Here is a 17,376-nt window from a genome sequence, read left to right as displayed (position 1 = left end):
TTCTACTGCTAAGTCTAGCTACAGAAGTGAATCTAGAAATGGAAAATTAAAATACAAAGATTGAAAAGAAGGGAAGTTTCTCTATTTGTATGTTATATGATTGTATGATGATTGTATGCAGAATGTCCTAAGTAATCTTCCGAAAATTATAACTAAGAATAAATTTAACAAATTATCAGGGTAGAAGCTTAATTAAAAAAATTACATTTTTTATACAGTGACAAATAATTGGTATGAAATTTTAAAATAAGTCTAAATATTGAAGAGGCAATAAATATAAAATATTTAGTAATAAATTTGATGAAAGTCATATTAATCCTCAGCACTGAAAACATTACTTAGAGAAATTAAATACCACTTAAACAATGGAAATTAAACAATACAAAACAAATGTATTTGTTGGAGGACACTGTTATAAAGATGTCAGTTTTCACCAAAATAATATATAAATTGAACACATTCTCAGTTATTAGTCTAGCAGTCTTCCTTCCTTTCTTCTCCTTTTTTTCTTTCTTCTTCCTTCCCTCAATCTCTCTCTCCCTCCTTCCATCCCTTCTTCCTTTGCTCCCTCTTTTTGAATTTGATGAGCTAATTCTGAGATTTATATGGAAACACAAAGAATCTATAACCCTGAAAATTAGAAAAGAAAAAATATACTTGGAAGGCTTATATAAGCTGAATTCAGAAATCACCTAATAAGTTAGAATAATCAATATAGCAGAGTAATTGCATAAGGAATGATAGACCAGTGGAACAGAACTCAGAAATGGTTTAACTTGTACAGTCCATTCATTTTCAACAAAGGAGAATGAATCATTTCAATGGGGAAAGGAAAAATTTTTTTAACAAATTGTGCTGGAATATCCACAAGGAATAAAATGAATTTCAACCCTACTTTTTACCATATAACTCTAGTGTTAGAAAAATGGTATGTTTGCAAGGAAGTTAAAGTAGATGATCCAATAAAAATGAACTTCTTACTTTCTCTGAATGTGTCTAAAGAGAAAATAATTTCAGGAGTTACAGCCTTGGCATAGATGGGCCGGAGAAAAGCAGATCTTGTTTTATTTGTCAAGAGAAGACATGATGCTATAAGACCTTGAGCTACGCTCAGGGATATTTATAAGTTATCATGCTGTGTACTTAGTCAACTCAGTCATATCTGACTCTTTGTGACCCAATGGATTGTAACCCGCCAGGTTCCTCTGTCCATGGGGATTCTCCAGGCAAGAATACAGGAGTGGGTAGCCATGCCCTCCTTCGGGGGATCTGTCCAACCCAGGGATCAAACCCAGGTCTCCTGCATTGCAGGCAGATTCTTTACCCTCTCAACCACCAAGGAAAGCCCTATAATTTATAATGTAGTCTAAAATGAACATATTCATTTTTACTGTGTCCTTAAAGACAGGGACCCAGACGAGTTGCTGATGCTTTTTCTAGCCCTGTTACTGTAAAGGATAAAATGCCTTTATTTTGATAGCCTTTTCTGGATCCATTATTAGAAAAATACAGCTGATAAATGCTTGTCATTACCTCCAATTTATTTTATCCATCATGCCTGATTAAAAGGTTCCTTTTCTCTTTTAAATGCTTGGTATTGACAGCTTACCATGATTTGGCTGGATGAATGAATTAGGGAGGATAATCCATCCACAATTGTTAGCAAATTTAGTGGCCTTCTTTGACAAAGTGTATTAAGACATTGTGAATCTCAGATTGGCTGTGATGAAAGAACCAGATAAGTAGCATTTGAAGCAGGGCTTTGGAACTAAGCTGGTAGAGAGACAGACCCTAGTCCTAAGGGGAGGTGTTCTGGGGATCCAGTAAGGAATAGAAAAAAAAAAAAAGAGTACCAACAGCACATCATTCCAGGTAGACTTAGCAGAATATAGACTGGACTAAGGAGAACAGTTCCTTTACTCTGGAAAAAAAAAAAAGAGAGACAGGGGAGAATAATTTCTTTACTCTGGAAGAAATGTGATACCCAGGATCATATCCAAGTGACCCCAGAGAGAATGGAGAGAGAATGACAAAAATTAGGGAGGCCACCAAAACTGCGAAAATGTTGGTCTAAATGTAAAAAATTCGAAAAAGAACTCAGGCATGAACACTAAGGCAGGAGCACTATTGTGATTTAGAGCTCCAGCACACGTGGCAGGGGTGGGAAATGGAATGAGGTGTAAGGCAAAAAGCCTAGGGTTTGGGCATACGTTTGAATGCCATGACCACACAATAGTAAGCCAAAGTCTTATCTTCTTGTCAGCCACTGTACCTGAATCCACCCAGTTTCTTCAGTCTCCAGGAGGTATAATGAATGCATAGTTTTAAATTTATATTCCTTAATTCTGAGCAGTGTTTCTATCATGAACTTCTACCTGGTCATCTATCTGGTGAACATGGATTAAATAGAATGTTTTGTGATTATTTTTTATCAGCCTGCTTTTAAACTTTAAATCTCTATTTTCAGAAGTATCATTCAAAGACCAAGTTCATCACATGTACCTGTTTATCACATTTACTCCTTTATGGATCCTTTATTCACTCTCAAGTTTAAGAACCCTTTGCTTAAGCCTAGGTTAAAATTGCTATGTACTACCCGAGGCTGACTTAGAACTTTTGGGGATGGAGTCCAGGAATTTACATGGTTTCCCCAAACTATCACCAGAAAAATATTCCCTTTTATTTTTTTATTTTTTTTAAATTTTATTTTATTTTTACACTTTACATAATTGTATTAGTTTTGCCAAATATCAAAATGAATCCACCACAGGTATACACGTGTTCCCCATCCTGAACCCTCCTCCCTCCTCCCTCCCCATACCATCCCTCTGGGTCGTCCCAGTGCACTAGCCCCAAGCATCCAGTATCGTGCATCGAACCTGGACTGGCAACTCGTTTCTTACATGATATTTTACATGTTTCAATGTCATTCTCCCAAATCTTCCCACCCTCTCCCTCTCCCACAGAGTCCATAAGACTGTTCTATACATCAGTGTCTCCCTTTTAAAAAGGAATGATTGTGTTTCTAGCAAAACTCAGTATTGTCCACATTTTTTTTTCAGTTTCTTTTGATTCTTATAACATTCAGTCTTTTAAATACTCTTTTAATAACTCCATTGATTCATTCACTCATTGCGCATTAAGCAACAGAAGCACAAGACCAAGCTTTAAATACAGAACAATAAATTGTATGATCATGAGAAAAAGGAGCACTTGCTGTGTGGTTGTCAGGGCAGGCTTTTAGTTCTGTGATTTGATTCCAATTCTGGGTTGCCACAATCATAATTACTGGAGTGCCATTTAGCCTACATAGCAGTCAGAGGAAAGGGTAATCACAGTGTATTAAAAAACAGTGACCCAAGACATCCATTACTACTGAGGCCATCAGCTATGCTAGGCTCACAGGAAATGCACTGCAAGCCTGTTTGGGAAAAAGGTTCTCTAAGAAATACACTGGCACTCAGAGGCAGTAGCAGTGATTATCACAGTTCGAAAAGCAATTTCAGTGCCATGTCATCAAAAAACGACTCTGGGGATCCTCTCTAACATCCCTTTTAGGCCTCCAACCAGACAAACAATACGGTTGAAAATAACTGTGACAAAGAAGCTGTGTGGCTTTAGAACTATAATCTGTAATTTTTTGCCAGCTCCTTCTGACAGTCTTTATTTCAGAGTGTCTGTTGCCTAGAAAAACATTTAGGAGGAAGTAAAACATAGATTCATTTTCACTTCTGACTCAAGCCTGATTTGATGACAGTAGTCTCTAAAGGACTGTTCAACATTGTTAGCTGTCATCGAAAAATCAACTTGTTTCAAACAAGTGAGCTAAAATATGAGCTCTGTGTGTTTGTATGTATGTGTGTGTGTATAGATATTCACTACAACTGTACTACCCAAATAAGACTTGACCTGTCTTTTATCATTTTTATTTGCCAACAGTGTTTACCAGTGTCTATAGTACCATGTGTTTTAGACATAGCTCTTGTGTTTTAGAACAAAGAATTGAAAAACACATGAAAACTATATAAAAATGCTTCCTTAAATGAGACCAAACTAGTATCACCTCTAGTACATGAAAGCAGTGAAAACAAGACAATCAAAAACAGTTAATATCTCTGGAATTGTTATTGAAATATTTTATACTCATCCTTTGAAAAATCATGTTTGTTGGCATGCTTTACATAATATATTAGAAGTCTAAAAATGTTACGTTACGTTACTGACAGTAATACTGAGAAAAACATAGCCATGCATGTCATGACATTATCTGGCTTTGAGTAGTGTAGGCTGGGACTGTAGTCCAGACTCAGTCTAGAGGAGCGGGAGAGAAGGAGGGAGGAAGACGTGGGTGATTTGCACTGCAGTCTGTGTGCTTAGTCACTCAGCTGTGTCCAACTCTCTGAGACCCTATGCACTGTAGCCCACCAGGCTCCTCTTTCCATGGGATTCTCCAGGGCTAGAATACTAGAGTGGGTTGCCATGCCCTCCTCCAGGGGATCTTCCCAACCCAGGGATTGAATCCAAGTCTCTTATATCCTGCATTGGCAGACGGGTTCTTTACCACTAGCATCATCGGGAAAGCCCTTTGCACTGCAATGGTGGAATCCAAAAGAACAGCCATGCAGTCTAAGACAGTTCACACAACAGCAGATTCAGACAAACCTCAGGCAAATGCTATGGCGATAGGTTCAGTCTAAACTGGGTAATAACATCTAGCTATAGTTATTAACGTCATTCACATAGATTTACCTAAAGAACTTAAAAAACAAAAACAAAAACCTACCACATTCCTTTGGCCTTATTTAACAAAATAAGTCTGTGAAATAGACCTAGGTTTTTTTTTTTCTTTTTTTTTAACTTTTTATTTTGAAATAATGGCAGATTATTTGAAATAATGGCAGTCCCAGGTGACTCAGTGGTAAAGAGTCTCTGCCTACAATGCAAGAGATACAGGTTCGATCAATGGGTTGGGAAGATTCACTGGAGAAGGGAATGGCAACCCTCTCCAGTATTCTTGCTGGGAAATCCCATGGACAGAGAAGTCCAGTGGGCTAAAGTCCACGGAGTCATGAGAGAGTTGGATGTGACTTAGTGACTAAATGACAACAAAGGCAGATGAATATGCAGAAGTCAGACACAACACTGACCTAATATTCTGCACCCTTCACTCAGTTTCTACCAAAGGTAACCACTTGTATAGCTATAGCACGGTACATTAATCGGGAAATTGACTTTAATACAATTCATTTACCTTATTCAGATTTCACTGATTTTGCATGCGTGCCTTTGTAGGTGTGTGTTCATCTCTACGTATTATTGCTACGCAAATTTTTGTGTATGTAGCTTTTTGTAGCGTTTACCACTCACTCCTTGGAAGGAAAGTTATGACCAACCTAGACAGCATATTCAAAAGCAGAGACATTACTTCGCCAACAAAGGTCCATCTAGTTAAGGCTATGGTTTTTCCAGTGGTCATGTATGGATGTGAGAGTTGGACTGTGAGGAAAGCTGAGTGCCGAAGAATTGATGCTTTTGAACTGTGGTGTTGGAGAAGACTCTTGAGAGTCCCTTGGACTGCAAGGAGATCCAACCAGTCCATTCTAAAGGAGATCGGTCCTGGGTGTTCTTTGGAAGGAATGATGCTAAAGCTGAAACTCCAGTACTTTGGCCACCTCATGCGAAGAATTGACTCATTGGAAAAGACTCTGATGCTGGGAGGGATTGGGGTCAGGAGGAGAAGGGGACGACAGAGGGTGTGATGGCTGGATGGCATCACTGACTCAAAAGATGTGAATCTGAGTGAACTCCGGGAGTTGGTGATGGACAGAGAGGCCTGGCGTGCTGCAATTCACAGGGTTGCAAAGAGTCGGACACGACTGAGCGACTGAACTGAACTGAACTGAACCACAGTCAAGAGACTGAATGGTTCTATCATGAAGATTGCTCATGTTCCCTTTTACCATCAGAGCTATCTCCTTTCCTTCCCTAGCAAGCCCTGGCAACTACTAATCTATTCCTCTGCTCTATAATATTATTTCAAAAATGTTATATATGTGGTGTCATAGAGTATAAAATCTTTTAGGATTAGAATTTTTCTTAAACATAAATATCTGGAGATTCATCCAGGTTGTCATGTCTATCAATAACTTGTTCCTTTTGATAGCTAAGTAGTATTCCATGGTACAACATTTTCTTACATATGGATCATGGTATGACATTATGTTTAATCATTTACCCATTGAAGGACATCTGGGTGTTTTTTTCAGTTTGGAGCTATTAAAAGTAAAGCTACTGTGATCATTCGTTCATAGAATTTTGTGTGCTGTGCTGTCTTCAGTCGTTTAGTTGTGTCTGACTATTTGTGAACCCATGGACTGTAGCTCTCCAGGTTTCCCTGTCCATGGAATTCTCCAGGCAAGCATACTGGAGTGGGTAGCCATTCCCTTCTCCAGGGGATTTTCTGAAACCAGGGATTGAACCCGGGTCTCCTGACTTGAGGACAGATTCTTTCTTTTTGAGCCAGAAGGAAAGCCCAATTGCTTCCCAAAGACCCTCCTAATAGCATCATCATGGTGAAATTCAACATATGAATTTTTGGAGGGCACAAATATTTTGTCTATTGTTATTTTTCAGTCACTAAGTTGTGTCTGACTCTTTGCAGCCTTATCAACTGAGCCAGGCTTCCCTGTCCTTTACTATCTCCTGGAGTTTGCTCAAATTTCCATCCATTGAGCAACTGATACCACCCCCTATCTCATCCTCTGTTGTCCCCTTCTCCTCTTGCCCTCAATCTTTCCAAGCATCAGGGTCTTTTCCAATGAGTCAACTCTTTGCATCAGGTGGCCAAAGGATTGGAGCTTCAGGTTCAGCATCAGTCCTTCCAATGAATATTCAAGGTTCATCTCCTTTAAGACTGACTGGTGTGACCTCCTCAGTGTCCAAGGGAATCTCAAGAGTCTTCTCCAGCACCACAGTTTGAAAGCAGCAGTTCTTTCACCCTCGGTCTTCTTTATGGTTCCTCTCGCACATCTGTACATGACTACTGTAAAAAGCATAGCTTTGACTATACAGACCTTTGTCAGCAAAGTAATGTCCCTGCTTTTTAATATACTGTCTAGGTTTGTCATAGCTTTTCTTCCAAGGAGCAAGTGTCTTTTGCTTTTATAGCAGCAGTCACCATCTGCAGTGATTTTGGAACTCGAGGATATAAAGTCTGTCACTGTTTCCATCTTTTCCCCACATATTTGCCATGAAGTGATGGGACCAGAGGCCATGATCTTCATTTTTTTGAATGTTGAGTTTTAAGCCAGATATTTCATTCTTCTCGTTCACCTTTATCAAGAGGATCTTTATTTCCTCTTCACTTTCTGCCATTAGCATGGTATCATCTAAATATCTGAGGTTGTTGAGATCTCCCTGGCAATCTTGATTCCAGCTTGTGTTTCATCCAGCCCAGCATTTCACATGATTACTCTGCATACAAGTTAAATAAGCAGGGTGACAATATATAGCCTTCATAAACTCCTTTCAGGATTTTGAACCATTTCATTATTTCATGTCTAGCTCTAACTGTTGCTTCTTGACCTACAAACAGGTTTCTCAGGAGGTAGGTAAGATGCTCTGGTTTTCCCATATCTTTAAGAATTTTCCACAGTTTGTTTTCATCCACACAATTGAAGAATTTAGCATAGTCAATGAAGCAGAAGTATATGTTTTCCTGGAATTCCCTTGGTTTCTCTGTGATCCAGTGGATAATGGCAATTTGATCTCTGGTTCCTCTGCCTTTTCTAAATCCAGCTTTATAATCTGAAAGTTCTCAGTTCATGTGTTGTTGAAGCCTAGCTTAAAGAAATTTGAGCATTACCTTACTAATATGTGAAATGAGTACAATTGTGCTGTAGTTTGAACAGTCTTTGGCATTGCCCTTCCATGGGATTGGAATGAAAATGAACCTTTTCCAGTCCTGTGGCCACTGCTGAGTTTTCCAAATTTGCTGGCATACTGAGTGCATCACTTTAACAGGATAACATATCATCTTTTAGGATTTGAAGTAGCTTGGTTGTAATTACATCACCTCCACTAGCTTTGTTCATAGTAATACTTCCCAAGGCCCACTTGACTTCAGGATGTCTGGCTCTAGGTGAGTGACCACACCATCATAAATGACCAGGAGGTCATCAAGATCTTTTTTTTTTTTTTTACAGTTCTTCTGTGTATTCTTGCCACCTCTTCTTAGTATCTTCTGCTTCTATTAGTTCTTTGTTGTTTCTGTCCTTTATTGAGGCCATCTTTGCTTGAAACATTCTCTTAGTATCTCTAATTTTCTTGAAGAGATCTCTAGTCTTTCCCATTCTATTGTTCTCCTTCATTTCTTCTCATTGTTCACTTAAGAAGGCTTTCTTATCTCTCCTTGCTATTCTTTGGAGCTCTGCATTTAGTTGGGTATATTTTTCCCTTTCTCCTTTGCCTTTAGCTTCTTTTATTTTTTCAGTTATTTGTAAGGCCTCCTCAGGCAACCATTTTGCCTTCTTGCTTTTCTTTTTTTAGGGATGGTGTTGGTCACTGCCTCCTGTTCAGTGTTACAAGCCTCCATCCATAGTTCTTCAGGCACTCTGTGATCAGGTTTAATCCCTTTAATCTGTTTGTCACTTTCAGTGTATAATCATAAGGGCTTTGATTTCGGTCACACCTGAATGGCCTAGTGATTTCCCCTACTTTCTTCAATTTAATAGCACTAAATTTTGGTAAAACCTGCCAAATTGTGCTCTAAAACATTTATATCAATTTATTTATGTTCAAGAATAAGTAAGATGAGAGTGCTGTTTTTCTCACCACTTTTCCAGCATTGTATATTATTTTTATGTTTGCCAATTAGTGCATTATTATCTTTACTTTCATTGCCTGATCATGTGTAATTTTAAAAACATATAGTCTAATTAATAGTCTAAAACATTGAGGGATATATATATATATATATATATATGTTCATATGACATTTTTCTACTAGGTTGTCTTTCTGTTACTGATTTACATCAGTTTTGCCTATTAGGAAGTTTAATTTTTGTCTGTTACATTTAATGTTAATATGCTTCCCGTGCTTTAATTTGTCTTTTACCTTTCCTCGTGATATGGTTGGTCAAAATGAAGGTGAAACTAATTATGTGGTCAAATATACAAGTCCTTCTTTTATGACTTCTGGAATTTGTATTAGGCTTATAATATTTTTTTATCATCCCAAATTCCATGAATATTTACCATATTTTTATTGAGATTTTAAAATTTTGTGTATGTTTTTAGTTTTATTTCATTGATCCACTTGCAAGGACTCAGTATCTACTGTATAACTGGAGGCTGACCATTGCTCTCCCTGCCTTCCTGGCACCAAGCCCACCCTGGTAGTGCCCTAAAGTGCATCCTCCATTAAATTTAGAGCTCACTAGGGCTTCCCAAGTGGCATAACGGTAAATAATCCTCCTGCCAATGCTGGAGATTCAAGAGACACTGGTTTGATGCCTGGGTCAAGAAGATCCCCTGGAGAAGGAAATGACAACCCATTCCAGTAGCCTGATAGGCTATAGTCCATAGGATCACAAAGAGTTGGACACCACTGAGCATAGCACAGCATAGCTTGTACCTGAGAGCTATGTCCTGGTACAGAATTTCCATGAGTATTTTAATTAATTACTTTGCCATTTGCCCCGGGGACTGCTCTGATTCCCAAGCCAGACTTGCTCTGATCCTAGGGAGTTTTCTGGTGTTACATTTGGAAACTTTTTCTTTTTTCAGAAGTCTCTATGGAGTTGTCAGTTGTTCACCTCTATGGGGTTTCTTTTCCAATGAAATCCCATCTGCTTTATATCTTTAAGAAATTCTTCAATAATCTTTGCCCTCTGAAGATACACTTCCTTTTTTCTAGGAGGTTTCTTCTGTCATTCCAATGGCTTTTAGTGAGGGAAGTAAGGTAAAGCTTTAGGTAGTCAGTTATTTTGACTAGTCATAAATAATGGATTTTTAAAAATATCTATGTGCCTCCTTGTGTTGTGCTCAGCTGTTTTTGACTCTTTATAGCCCATCAGGCTCCTCTGTCCCTGTGATTTTTCAGGCAAGAATGTTGGAGTGCATTGCCATTTCCTCCTCCAGGGAATCCTGCCTACCTAGGAATCAAAGCCATGTTTCCTGTGGCTCCTACATTGGCAGATGGTTCTTTATTACTGTGCTACCTGAGAAGCTAAAGCCTGAAAGGAGAGGTTAAGTCCTAATGGGATAAGACTTCAAAGAGGAACTATTTAATATGGAAGACTTAGATTAGATAGCAAGAATAATCTCTTTTTCACACATTAAAAATGCACTTTTATATTACTATATTGAAATATGCAATTAATGGGATCAAAATTTTAATTCGGTCACGATCAGCTTTGGAGGGAAAGATTCAATCCTTAACATGCTTTCAATTAGATGAATCCTACTCAAGATAAAAGCAGCTTAAATTGCTAATGATAATGCTCAAAATCACGCAAGCTAATGACATTATTAAAGAAAATTATTATTAAAGTATCATTCACTGAAGACTATGTCCACACAAAAACCTTAAGACAAATGTTTTTTAGCAGCTTTGTTCATAATTGCCAAAACTTGGAAATAATCAAGATGTCCTTCATTTGGTAAGTGGATAAATAAACTGTGGCACATAAAGACAATGAAATATTATTCATCATAAAAAAGAAATGAGCTATCAAACCATGAAAAGATAAAGAGGAGCACATAAGTAAACAAAAGCAGGCTTGAACAGGCTGTACACTGTATCATTCCAACTATTTGACATTTTGCAGAAGTCAGAACTATGGACAGTATAAAAGTCAGTGGTTGCCAGGACTTGGAGGATGGGGATGAAAAGAAGGAACACAGATTTTTAGGCCAGTAAAAGTATTCTTTATAATACATAATGATGATAATTGTTGTTATGCATTTGTCCAAGGCCATAGAATGTGCCCCAACAAAAAATGAACCTTAATGTCAACTGTGGACTTTGGGTGATCGTGGCATATCATTGTATGTTCATCAGCTGAAAGGAGTGTACTAGCTTGGTGGGGATTGGTGATAAATAAAAGAGGCCATGTATGTGTGGGGCAGGAAGTGTCAGAAATTTCTGTTCTTTGCTGTCAATTTTGCTATGAACATTTAACTTCCCTAAAAACATTGTCTTAATATTTTTAAAAAAGTACCACACAGATTGTGTGTAAAAACATAGTTTAGTGATTTTTGGAATGATAATCTAACAACCATCTTGGGTTACAATTCAATTCTGAGCTGTTAATTTATTTCTTGTAAGGGCAGTGATGTATGATGCCACACTAGTGTCATCGGTAACTGGCAGGAGGCAATGAGAGTGCATTTTATGGAAGGTATAGAAGGATCACAGGGCCCTGGGTAACTATAGGGCTGCTATTGATACGGAAGCAGTGAGACACTCGTGTGTCATTTAGGGAGTAGTTAATTATATCGTTACCTTTACAGTTTATCAGTGGGTGCATCACAGTGGCAGTAGTGAAAGAGTCAGACCAAGAGAGAAAGGAAATATCAGAAGCCACTCAGTTGTTCAGAACATTTTATCATGAACAAACGAGACACCTCTTGGTTCCTATGGAGGACTTGGAAAGATCCTGATTAAAAATGATGTGTTAGGCAACACTTTAAAATGCCCACTTGACATTATTTGGCTATATCATAGAGTAAATAAATTAATTCTAGTCGAATCAAAGCTAGAAATGTTTATTGATATAGATGATATATAATAAATTTGACTAAAAGAGTTCACCCAATGTGAACACGGAGGTAAACAAGAAAAGACAGAGTCCAGAAACACTACATTTAGACTGATGTTTATTAAATATGAAATTTAATTTGTAGATCACAAACGTTATATTAACGAAGCACCTACACAGATTTATAGGATTTGCTGTCATAAGAGTATAACAGTTTGTTAAAACAATAGGATACTGATTTTTGGTCTGCAATTTTTTTTTTTAATTTGGATACTTTCGAGCACAAATCAAATTGTGTGAAATGATATATTCCTGCATTGACTCTTCAGTTGTTATGTTCCAATGGGAAGCATATTCACAGAGACATACACCAATACTGAATCAATTCTGTTCCCAGGAGAAAAATACATTGTTTTTAGTTTTTATTTTGAGGAATATAACCTTACAAGCACAAATCCTACTTTGAAAGACTTATATCCTAACTGGACAGAAAAATATATAGGGGACTATCCATAAAAAAAAAAAAAAAAAAAAAAAAGAAATGTGGCAAATATAAGTAAAGAGCACCAAAAAACCAAATTGGGACTTACTGCCAGAATTTGGAAACGTTTTACCAATGAGCTGGCATTTTAGATAGTTCTTTAAGAAGGAATATGATTTCAGTATGTATAGCTAGTGTCCAACTCTTTGTGATCCCATGGATTGTACCCTGCCTGGCTCCTCTGTCCCTGGAATGTCAAGGCAAGAGTACTGGAGTGGTTGCTATTTCCTTCTCAAATGCAGAGATGACATATAAGGCAAAATGAAGAAATGCCATGAGTCAGGGAGACATTCCCATGAGAAGGCAGGTTGGGCAGTATAGGAGAGTAAGAAGCGTTAGATGAGTGCTTTTTATTTTTTAATTTTTTAATTTTATTTTTAAAACTTTATAATATTGTATTAGTTTTGCCAAATATCGAAATGAATCCGCCACAGGTATACCTGTGTTCCCCATCCTGAACCCTCCTCCCTTCTCCCTCCCCATACCCTCCCTCTGGGTCGTCCCAGTGCACCAGCCCCAAGCATCCAGTATCGTGCATCGAACCTGGACTGGCGACTTGTTTCATACATGATACTATACATGTTTCAATGCTATTCTCCCAAATCTCCCGACCCTCTCCCTCTCCCACAGAGTCCATAAGACTGATCTATACATCAGTGTCTCTTTTGCTGTCTTGTACACAGGGATGAGTGCTTTTTAGAGTGAGTTGTAGGTGGGAGATTGGTTTATGGTAATGGTATTGGAGAGTAAGTATGTTTAATCTGGTCTTGACAGCACGTTGAGAAATTAAGATAAAATATATTCTACTTAGGGAAACATATGACAAAGTTTTTATTTATGGATACCAAACATTTGATTGCAAGTTAAATAAGATGGAATATTTAAACCCTCAAATTACAAACAATGTTATATTTTGTAATATTCTTCCATTTAACCTGAATTAACATTTCAAAGGCTGTCTTAGGGAGATGTTACTAAGAATAATGCCCATTCTCCACTGCTTTCTACTTTTAACTATTTTTTTCTATTTTCTTCAGTACATATGAATTCCTATGTATGAAAAAATGCTTTTTCACTATGAAACGTGATAAACATATTTTATACTTTTCCTTTGGTTAAATTGTTGCTCATGAAATTTCTTTGAAGTTGCTAATGAATCAAATAGTACAAGTAATTTTTATGACTCAAAATATATTCTCATACTTTTCTAAGGTTGAAGTGTCAATTCTCATTTCATTAGCAATTTTTCACTGTATTCCTACCAAAATTTTCAACATTGAGTATTCTAATTGTGTATGTATGTTTGTGTGCTTGTGCATAAATTTATACATTAATAATTGCAACTATGTAAGTAGTATTTGACCATTTAAAATTTTATAGGAGACAAATTCAATGATCCAGTTTATTTGGTTCACTTAATAATCTCTAGGTCATAGCTAGTTCCCTGGCATAATACAGATACTTGAAAATATGTGTTCAATATAGGGGTAGGTGTATTTATATAAACAAAATGGACTTTAAGTCAGAAACATTAAGAAGAGACAAAGGTCATTATATAATGATAAAGTTGTCAATTCATCAAGAGGATACTGCAAGTATTAATACCTGTTTACCCAGCATCAGAGCATTTAATTATACTAAGCAAATACACATCTGAAAGGAGAAATAGACAACACTATGATAGTGGGGATTTTTAACTTCATTTTCAACAATCCATAGATCATCCAGACAGATTATCAGTTAAGAAACCTTGTACTTTAACTATTCAGTTCAGTTCAGTCACTCAGTTGTGTACAACTCTTTGTGACACCATGGACTGCAGCACGCTAGGCTTCCCTGTCCATCACCAACACTTGGAGCCTGCCCAAACTCATGTCCATTGAGTCGGTGATGCCATCCAACCATCTCCTCTTCTGTTGTCCCCTTCTCCTTCTGTCTTCAGTCTTTCCCAGCACCAGGGTCTTTTCAAATGAGTCAGTTCTTCGCATGAGGTGGCCAAAGTATTGGAGTTTCAGCTTCAGCATCTGTCCTCCCAATGAATATTCAGGACTGATTTCCTTTAGGATGGACTGGTTAGATCGCCTTGCAGTCCAAGGGACTCTCAAAAGTCTTCTCCAACACCACAGTTCAAAAGAATCAATTCTTTGGTGCTCAAGTTTCTTTATGGTCTAACTCTCAAATCCATACATGACTCCTGGAAAAACCATAGCTTTGACTAGACAGACCTTTGTTGGCAAAGTAATGTCTCTGCTCTTAAATATGCTGTCTAGGTTGGTCACAACGTTTCTTCAAACGAGCAAGTATCTTTCAATTTCATGGCTGCAGTCATCATCTGCAGTGATTTTGGAGCCCCCCAAAGTAAAGTGTGTCACAGTTTCCATTGTTTCCCCATCTATTTGCCATGAAGTGATGGGATTAGATGCCATGATCTTAGTTTTCTGAATGTTGAGTTTTAAGCCAACTTTTTCACTCTCTTCTTTCACTTTCAACAATAGGTTCTTTAGTTCGTCATTCTGCGGTAAGGGTGGTGTCATCTGCGTTTCTGAGGTTACTGATATTTCTCTGGGCAATCTTGATTCCAGCTTGTGCTTCATCCAGCCTGGTGTTTCACATGATATACTCTGCATATAATTTAAATATGCAGGGTGACAATATACAGCCTTGATGTACTCCTCTCCCAATTTGAAACCAGTCTGTTTTTCCATGTCCAGTTCTAACTGTTGCTTCTTGACCTGCATACATATTTCTCAGGAGGCAGGTAAGGTGGTAGGTATTCCCATCCCTTTTAGAATTTTCACAGTTTGTTGTGATCCACACAGTCAAAGCCTTTGGCTTAGTCAGTAAAGCAGAAGTAGATGATTTCTGGAACTCTCTTGCTTTCTTGATGATCCACCAGTGTTGGCAATTTGAGTCTTTTCTCTTTATCCTTAGTCTAGCTAAAGATTTGTCAATTTTGTTTATCGTTTTAAAACCACTCAAGATGGAAAGTAGAAAGATGTGAGCTCATCTTCTCCTGTGAGAAATCCAAAATTATAACTCACTGTTGAATAGTCATTGCTAGGAGAATGTTGGATCCCACCAAAAAAAGATACCCCATGTCCAAGGGCAAAGCAGAATCCCCAACAAGATGGTAGGAGGGGTGAAATCACATTTAGAATTGTTAAGTAGCTAGAATAGGAAAAAGGAGTCCAAAACAGCAGGGGCTAAAAGACAAAGAAAGGAAAAAGCCCATGAAAATAGAACAAAGGAAGGTCTGAGGACTGGAGTGAGAACATCAGGTGAAGCAAACAGCCTCTTTGCTAGCCCAATTTATATAGTGCAGGCTCAGGGGGAGAAGAAAAAACAAAAAAGAAGAGCCAAAAATTGAGCCCCCCGCACCCCACCACTTCTCTTCTCTTCACTTCTTTTGGGTCAGCCCACCCTCATGCCTCGAGGATGTATTTTCCTTTGCTTGACAAATAAAAGTGAGTGTAATACCGAGCTGTAACACTAGTCCGTCTGTTGCTTCAAATTTTTGCTGCGGCAAGACAGAACTGAGGAAATTACACACTCCCCTGACAGAATCAAACTCCATACCTGCCAGAGACACTTGGAGGGCTCAAGCAAAACCTTGTGCACACCAGGAGACCCCAGAGCGACTGAGCCAGACCTGCCTTTCAGTGAGTGTTCCTGTGGATTATGGATCAGCAGTGGCCTGCCACAGGGGTGGGGGCTCTGGGTGCAGCAGACCTGGGTGTGGCATATGCCCTCTTGAAGGTGGTAGCCATTAACCCACCATAGAGCCACCAGAACTTACACGGGACTGGGGAAACAGACTCTTGGAAGGCACAGACAAAACCTTGTGCTCTCCAAGACCCAGGAGAAAGAAGCAGTGACCCCACAAGAGACTGACCCAGACTTGCCCATTAGTGTTTAGGGGTCTCTGGTGGATGCATGGGTCAGTGGTGGCCTGCTGCAGGGCTGGGGGCACTGAGTGTGGCAGTGCACGCATGGGACCTTTTGAAGGAGGTCCCCATTATCTTCTTTACCTCCACCATAGTTTAGTCTCAGGTCAACTACAGAGAGGGAACACAGTCACGCCCATCAACAGAAAATTGGATGAAAGATTTACTGAGCATGGCCCTGCCCATCAGAGCATGACCCAGTTTCCCCCACAGTCAGTCTCTCCCATCAAGAAACTTCTATAAGCCTCTTATCCTTATCCCTCAGAATGAAAACCACGTTAACTATACCTTTATATCAAATAGACTGAATAAATAGACATATAAAGAACATTTCTCTCAATGGTAGCGGGATACACTTTCTCTCAAATAGTATGAAGCACTCTCCTGGATAGATCACAAATAAGGTCACAAAATAAGCCTAAGCAAATGTAGCAAGTCTGAAATCATACCCTATACCTTTTCCAAATACAGTACTACAAAACTAGAAATCACTAACATGAAAGCTGGAAAATTCTAAAATATGGGAAAAATCAATAAATCACTCCTGTGCAATCAGTGGATCAAAGAAGAAATCAAAGGAAAATTTTAAAATATGTTTAAAACAAAAATGGAAAAACAACACTGCCAACTTATACATTGCTGCAAGTGCAGTTCTAAGAAGGGAGTTTATAGTGAAAAAAGACCCACATTAAGAGAAAAGAGCTTAAACAAACTCTCTTTATATCTCAAGGAACTAGAAAAAGATTTTAATAAACAGCCTCACTTTATAACTCAAAGAGCTAGAACTAGAATAAAAGAATAAAAATTAGAATAAAACTAAGCCTAGAATTAACAGAAAGAAGGAAATCAAAGCAGAAATGAACAAAAGAGAGACCAGAAAAACAATAGGAAAGATCAACAAAAATAAGAGCTGTTTTTAAAAAGGTAAACAAAATTGACAAACCTTTAGCTAGACTAAGGAAAAAAGAGAAAAGATTCAAATAATCAGAAATAAAAGAGGAGACATTATAGTTGATACCACAGAAATAAAAAAGATCATGATAATACTACAATTATATACCAACAAACTGGATGACCTAGGTTTGAATAAATTCCTAGAAACAGACTGAATCAGAAAAAAAAAAAAAAA

The sequence above is a fragment of the Bos grunniens genome, chromosome 4, assembly GCF_055505025.1.
Source record: "Bos grunniens cultivar Pamir isolate PY7600 chromosome 4, Bosgru_T2T1.0, whole genome shotgun sequence".
Taxonomy (NCBI): Eukaryota; Metazoa; Chordata; class Mammalia; order Artiodactyla; family Bovidae; genus Bos; species Bos grunniens.
The sequence above is the reverse complement of the archived record's forward strand: the minus strand, read 5'-3'. Positions refer to the sequence as shown.